This window comes from Acanthochromis polyacanthus, chromosome 13 (genome assembly GCF_021347895.1).
Source record: "Acanthochromis polyacanthus isolate Apoly-LR-REF ecotype Palm Island chromosome 13, KAUST_Apoly_ChrSc, whole genome shotgun sequence".
Lineage (NCBI taxonomy): Eukaryota > Metazoa > Chordata > Actinopteri > Pomacentridae > Acanthochromis > Acanthochromis polyacanthus.
Window position 1 is genome coordinate 23,574,076 of NC_067125.1, and position 7,060 is coordinate 23,581,135.

Here is a 7,060-nt window from a genome sequence, read left to right on the forward strand (position 1 = left end):
GTTGTCACTGCATTTGAAGTGAATATGATCAACCGGGTAACAATAGGGCATGAAAGTGTAAAAGATGTCTATTTCCTGAAACCACAAGGTGGCGCTATGACTGTCAATGAATATCCCTATGTGGATGACATCAGGACAGGACTGTCATCATACATGTAAAGTTTCAGGCAGATTGGAGCATGTTGAGAAGAATTAGACACCAATTCCTGTTTCATGGCGAAGGATCAGTTGTTTGAGGCTCCGCCATGGCCACACCTTTTGGCTTCTGGTTGAGTTTTTGATAACTTTTCATCAGAAAGGTCTGGTGAATGTACTGGCCAAATTTCAGTTCTCTCAGACTTATCCACTAGGAGCTATAAATTTTGACAAATGTACAGCAAATTCAAGATGGCCGACTTCCTGTTGGGTTTAGGGTGTGGCTGTGATTGACTTTTTGGTGTGTCCTGATGTGGTGCATATGCCCACCAAATATTGTAGCTGTAAATAAAACATTGTGGAAGTTGGCCTAATGACCACTTTTTCAATTTTGCAGGTGGCGCTATAGAGCCATTTTTCCACACATATGCGCAACTCCCATAAAATATCAAATTTTTCGCCAGTCCTGATGTGCACGCCAAATTTCACGCGTTTTGGTTCATGATAAGGCCGCCAAAAAGGCAAGTCATTTCCCGAGGAGCGATTAAGTTTGAAAAATTTACAGCAAATTGAAGATGGCCGACTTCCTGTTGGGTTTAGGGCGTGGCTGTAATTGACTTTTTGGTGTGTCCAGATGTTCTGCATATGCCCACCAAATATTGTAGCTGTACATGAAACATTGTGGCAGTTGGCCTAATGACTACTTTTTCAAGTTTGCAGGTGGCGCTATAGAGCCATTTTGCCACGCACATGCGCAACTCCCATAAAATATCAAATTTTTCGCCAGTCCTGATGTGCATGCCAAATTTCACGCGTTTTGGAGTATGATAAGGCCGCCAAAAAGCCAATTTACTTTACGGGAGAAAAAAAAAAAATAAAAAAAATAATAATAATAATAATAATTAAAGCTGCAAGCAGCGATGGACGGGTCCTCGCATCCACGCTGGTCGTGAATCCACACACGTCCACCAGGTGGCGCTGTGACTGAGAGTGTATGTCGGCCTCTGAATCGCATCTGGACCAGAGTCCAATCATACATTTAAAATTTCAGCCAGACTGTAGCATGTTCAGAGCAGTTATAGAGCATTTCCTGTCTATCCACCAGGTGGCGCTGTAACTCAGAGTGTATTTCACACAGTGGATGTGATGAGGGTTGGACTCTGATCACTCATGAAAAGTTTTAGGCTGATTTGATCATGTAGAGGCCAGTTATACAGCATTTACTGTCCCTCCATCAGGTGGCGCTGCGACTGAGAGTGTCTGTTGGCCTGTAGATGTGATCAGGATTGGATTGTGATCACACATGGAAAGTTTGAGGCAGATTGGAGCATGCAGAGGAGAGTTATACAGCAGTTGATGTTTCATGGCGAAGCATCAAAACGCTGATGGTCGCCATGGCCACGCCATTTGGCTTCTGGTTAAACTTTTGATAACTTTTCCAAACCAAGTCCTGCTGTGTGGACTGACAAAATTTCAGGTCTCCTGGAATTATCCCCGAGGAGGTATTAACTCTCAAAAATGAGAAAAATCATCAAAAATCTCACAATTAATCCAAGATGGCCGACTTCCTGTTGGGTTTAGGACATGGCTCCAAGAGGCTTTTTTGTGCGTCCTGATGTGCTCTATAAGCCTCCCAAATTTCATGGATGTAGGTGAAACGTGCTGGGGGGGCTGTTTGTTAAAAATACTGTAGGGGGCGCTATAGCATGTGCAGTGCCGAGATGCATACAGTGTTGTTCCTTGGGTCAATGGTGATGTGTGTGGTAATTTTTGTGAGCATTGGAGTATTCCTAACCTGTCAGAAAGGGCTTTGTTTTTCATGGCGATATTTGGTTGCTACGGCAACAGCGTTACATGAAATGTCACACCCTTCACAGTGTGTGATTGTCAAGAGGTGAAGACTTGACTGACCAATTTCCAGCATGATATCACCAAGTTTGGGGCCATTGTACCTGAAAATATAAGGCCTTAAACTTACTATTACCAACAGGTGGCGCTATGACTTTTTCAGAATTTATGAGTGTGGATGTGTTCAGACTGGACCTGGTATCCAGCATGTGAAGTCTGAGGCAGATAGGATGTTGTTCAGCTGAGATATGAATCATTAAATTTTCATGGCGAAACATCGAAATTGGTTTGGCCGCCACAGACACGCCCTTTGATGACAAGTCACCATTTTCACTGGGATGCATCATCAATGTGTTTAGGCTGTTGTCACTGCATTTGAAGTGAATATGATCAACCGGGTAACAATAGGGCATGAAAGTGTAAAAGATGTCTATTTCCTGAAACCACAAGGTGGCGCTATGACTGTCAATGAATATCCCTATGTGGATGACATCAGGACAGGACTGTCATCATACATGTAAAGTTTCAGGCAGATTGGAGCATGTTGAGAAGAATTAGACACCACTTCCTGTTTCATGGCGAAGGATCAGTTGTTTGAGGCTCCGCCATGGCCACACCTTTTGGCTTCTGGTTGAGTTTTTGATAACTTTTCATCAGAAAGGTCTGGTGCATGTACTGGCCAAATTTCAGTTCTCTCAGACTTATCCACTAGGAGCTATAAAGTTTGACAAATGTACAGCAAATTCAAGATGGCCGACTTCCTGTTGGGTTTAGGGTGTGGCTGTGATTGACTTTTTGGTGTGTCCTGATGTGGTGCATATGCCCACCAAATATTGTAGCTGTAAATAAAACATTGTGGAAGTTGGCCTAATGACCACTGTTTCAATTTTGCAGGTGGCGCTATAGAGCCATTTTTTCACACATATGCGCAACTCCCATAAAATATCAAATTTTTCGCCAGTCCTGATGTGCACGCCAAATTTCACGCGTTTTGGTTCATGATAAGGCCTCCAAAAAGGCAAGTCATTTCCCGAGGAGCGATTAAGTTTGAAAAATTTACAGCAAATTGAAGGTGGCCGACTTCCTGTTGGGTTTAGGGCGTGGCTGTAATTGACTTTTTGGTGTGTCCAGATGTTGTGCATATGCCCACCAAATATTGTAGCTGTACATGAAACATTGTGGCAGTTGGCCTAATGACTACTTTTTCAACTTTGCAGGTGGCGCTATAGAGCCATTTTGCCACGCACATGCGCAACTCCCATAAAATATCAAATTTTTCGCCAGTCCTGATGTGCATGCCAAATTTCACGCGTTTTGGAGTATGATAAGGCCGCCAAAAAGCCAATTTACTTTACGGGAGAAAAAAAAAAAAAAAAAATAATAATAATAATAATAATAATAATAATAATAATAAACCCTAGGGTTTCAATAGGGTCCTTGGCACCGCTGGTGCCTTGGACAGTCGGTGCCCTGGCACCGCCTGTCCTTCGCACCCTCGGTGCTCGGACCCTAATAATAATAATAAACCCTAGGGTTTCAATAGGGTCCTTGGCACCGCTGGTGCCTTGGACAGTCGGTGCCCTGGCACCGCCTGTCCTTCGCACCCTCGGTGCTCGGACCCTAATTAAAGCTGCAAGCAGCGATGGACGGGTCCTCGCATCCACGCTGGTCGGTGAATCCACGCACATCCACCAGGTGGCGCTGTGACTGAGAGTGTATGTCGGCCTCTGAATCGCATCTGGACCAGAGTCCAATCATACATGTAAAATTTCAGCCAGACTGTAACATGTTCAGAGCAGCTATAGAGCATTTCCTGTCTATCCACCAGGTGGCGCTGTAACTCAGAGTGTATTTCACACAGTGGATGTGATGAGGGTTGGACTCTGATCACTCATGAAAAGTTTCAGGCTGATTTGATGATGTAGAGGCCAGTTATACAGCATTTACTGTCCCTCCAACAGGTGGCGCCGCGACTGAGAGTGTCTGTTGGCCTGTAGATGTGATCAGGATTGGATTGTGATCACACATGGAAAGTCTGAGGCAGATTGGAGCATGCAGAGGAGAGTTATACAGCAGTTGATGTTTCATGGCGAAGCATCAAAACGCTGATGGTCGCCATGGCCACGCCATTTGGCTTCTGGTTAAACTTTTGATAACTTTTCATCACCAAGTCCTGCTGTGTGGACTGACAAAATTTCAGGTCTCCTGGAATTATCCCCGAGGAGGTATTAACTCTCAAAAATGAGAAAAATCATCAAAAATCTCACAATTAATCCAAGATGGCCGACTTCCTGTTGGGTTTAGGACATGGCTCCAAGAGGCTTTTTTGTGCGTCCTGATGTGCTCTATAAGCCTCCCAAACTTCATGGATGTAGGTGAAATGTGCTGGGGGGGCTGTTTGTTAAAAATACTGTAGGGGGCGCTATAGCATGTGCAGTGCCGAGATGCATACTGTGTCGTTCCTTGGGTCGATGGTGATGTGTGTGGTAATTTTTGTGAGCATTGGAGTATTTCTAACCTGTCAAATAGCACTTTGTTTTGCATGGCGATATTTGGTTGCTACGGCAACAGCGTTGCATGAAATGTCACACCCTTGACAATGTGGGATTGTCAAGAGGTGAAGACTCGACTGACCAATTTCCAGCATGATATCACCACGTTTGGGGCCATTGTACCTGAAAATATAAGGCCTTAAACTTACTATTACCAACAGGTGGCGCTATGACTTTTTCAGAATTTATGAGTGTGGATGTGTTCAGACTGGACCTGGTATCCAGCATGTGAAGTCTGAGGCAGATAGGATGTTGTTCAGCTGAGATATGAATCGTTAAATTTTCATGGCGAAACATGGAAATTGGTTTGGCCGCCACAGACACGCCCTTTGATGACAAGTCACCATTTTCACTGGGATGCATCATCAATGTGTTTAGGCTGTTGTCACTGCATTTGAAGTGAATATGATCAACCGGGTAACAATAGGGCATGAAAGTGTAAAAGATGTCTATTTCCTGAAACCACAAGGTGGCGCTATGACTGTCAATGAATATCCCTATGTGGATGACATCAGGACAGGACTGTCATCATACATGTAAAGTTTCAGGCAGATTGGAGCATGTTGAGAAGAATTAGACACCAATTCCTGTTTCATGGCGAAGGATCAGTTGTTTGAGGCTCCGCCATGGCCACACCTTTTGGCTTCTGGTTGAGTTTTTGATAACTTTTCATCAGAAAGGTCTGGTGAATGTACTGGCCAAATTTCAGTTCTCTCAGACTTATCCACTAGGAGCTATAAATTTTGACAAATGTACAGCAAATTCAAGATGGCCGACTTCCTGTTGGGTTTAGGGTGTGGCTGTCATTGACTTTTTGGTGTGTCCTGATGTGGTGCATATGCCCACCAAATATTGTAGCTGTAAATAAAACATTGTGGAAGTTGGCCTAATGACCACTTTTTCAATTTTGCAGGTGGCGCTATAGAGCCATTTTTTCACACATATGCGCAACTCCCATAAAATATCAAATTTTTCGCCAGTCCTGATGTGCACGCCAAATTTCACGCGTTTTGGTTCATGATAAGGCCGCCAAAAAGGCAAGTCATTTCCCGAGGAGCGATTAAGTTTGAAAAATTTACAGCAAATTGAAGATGGCCGACTTCCTGTTGGGTTTAGGGCGTGGCTGTAATTGACTTTTTGGTGTGTCCAGATGTTCTGCATATGCCCACCAAATATTGTAGCTGTACATGAAACATTGTGGCAGTTGGCCTAATGACTACTTTTTAAACTTTGCAGGTGGCGCTATAGAGCCATTTTGCCACGCACATGCGCAACTCCCATAAAATATCAAATTTTTCGCCAGTCCTGATGTGCATGCCAAATTTCACGCGTTTTGGAGTATGATAAGGCCGCCAAAAAGCCAATTTACTTTACGGGAGAAAAAAAAAAAAAAAAAAAAAAAAAAAATAATAATAATTAAAGCTGCAAGCAGCGATGGACGGGTCCTCGCATCCACGCTGGTCGGCGAATCCATGCACGTCCACCAGGTGGCACTGTGACTGAGAGTGTGTGCTGGCCTCTGAATCGCATCTGGACCAGAGTTTAATCGCACGTAAAATTTCAGCCAGATTGGAGCATGTTCAGACTAGTTATACAGCATTTCTTGCCCATCCACCACCAGGTGGCGCTGTAACTCAGAGTGTATTTCAAACAGTGGATGTGATGAGGGCTGGACTCTGATCACTCATGAAAAGTTTCAGGCTGATTTGATCATGTAGAGGCCAGTTATACAGCATTTATTGTCCCTCCAACAGGTGGCGCTGCAACTGAGAGTGTCTGTTGGCCTGTAGATGTGATCAGGATTGGATTGTGATCACACATGGAAAGTTTGAGGCAGATTGGAGCATGCAGAGGAGAGTTATACAGCAGTTGTTGTTTCATGGCGAAGCATCAAAACTCTAATGGTCGCCATGGCCACGCCATTTGGCTTCTGGTTAAACTTTTGATAACTTTTCCAAACCAAGTCCTGCTGTGTGGACTGACAAAATTTCAGGTCTCCTGGAATTATCCCCTAGGAGGTATTAACTCTCAAAAATGAGAAAAATCATCAAAAATCTCACAATTAATCCAAGATGGCCGACTTCCTGTTGGGTTTAGGACATGGCTCCAAGAGGCTTTTTTGTGCGTCCTGATGTGCTCTATAAGCCTCCCAAATTTCATGGATGTAGGTGAAACGTGCTGGGGGGGCTGTTTGTTAAAAATACTGTAGGGGGCGCTATAGCATGTGCAGTGCCGAGATGCATACAGTGTTGTTCCTTGGGTCAATGGTGATGTGTGTGGTAATTTTTGTGAGCATTGGAGTATTCCTAACCTGTCAGAAAGGGCTTTGTTTTTCATGGCGATATTTGGTTGCTACGGCAACAGCGTTGCATGAAATGTCACACCCTTCACAGTGTGTGATTGTCAAGAGGTGAAGACTCGACTGACCAATTTCCAGCATGATATCACCAAGTTTGGGGCCATTGTACCTGAAAATATAAGGCCTTAAACTTACTATTACCAACAGGTGGCGCTATGACTTTTTC

The 7,060-nt window shown here is 44.0% G+C and overlaps 1 long non-coding RNA gene across 1 annotated transcript; it reads left to right on the top strand.

Annotated features, from left to right (window-relative positions):
* The first annotated feature begins 1,054 nt into the window (after nucleotides 1-1,054).
* Nucleotides 1,055-7,060, top strand: LOC127536823 (uncharacterized). Its single transcript, XR_007946022.1, has 3 exons — nucleotides 1,055-1,240; nucleotides 3,812-4,600; nucleotides 6,946-7,060. It is a non-coding gene; the product is annotated as an uncharacterized LOC127536823 (long non-coding RNA).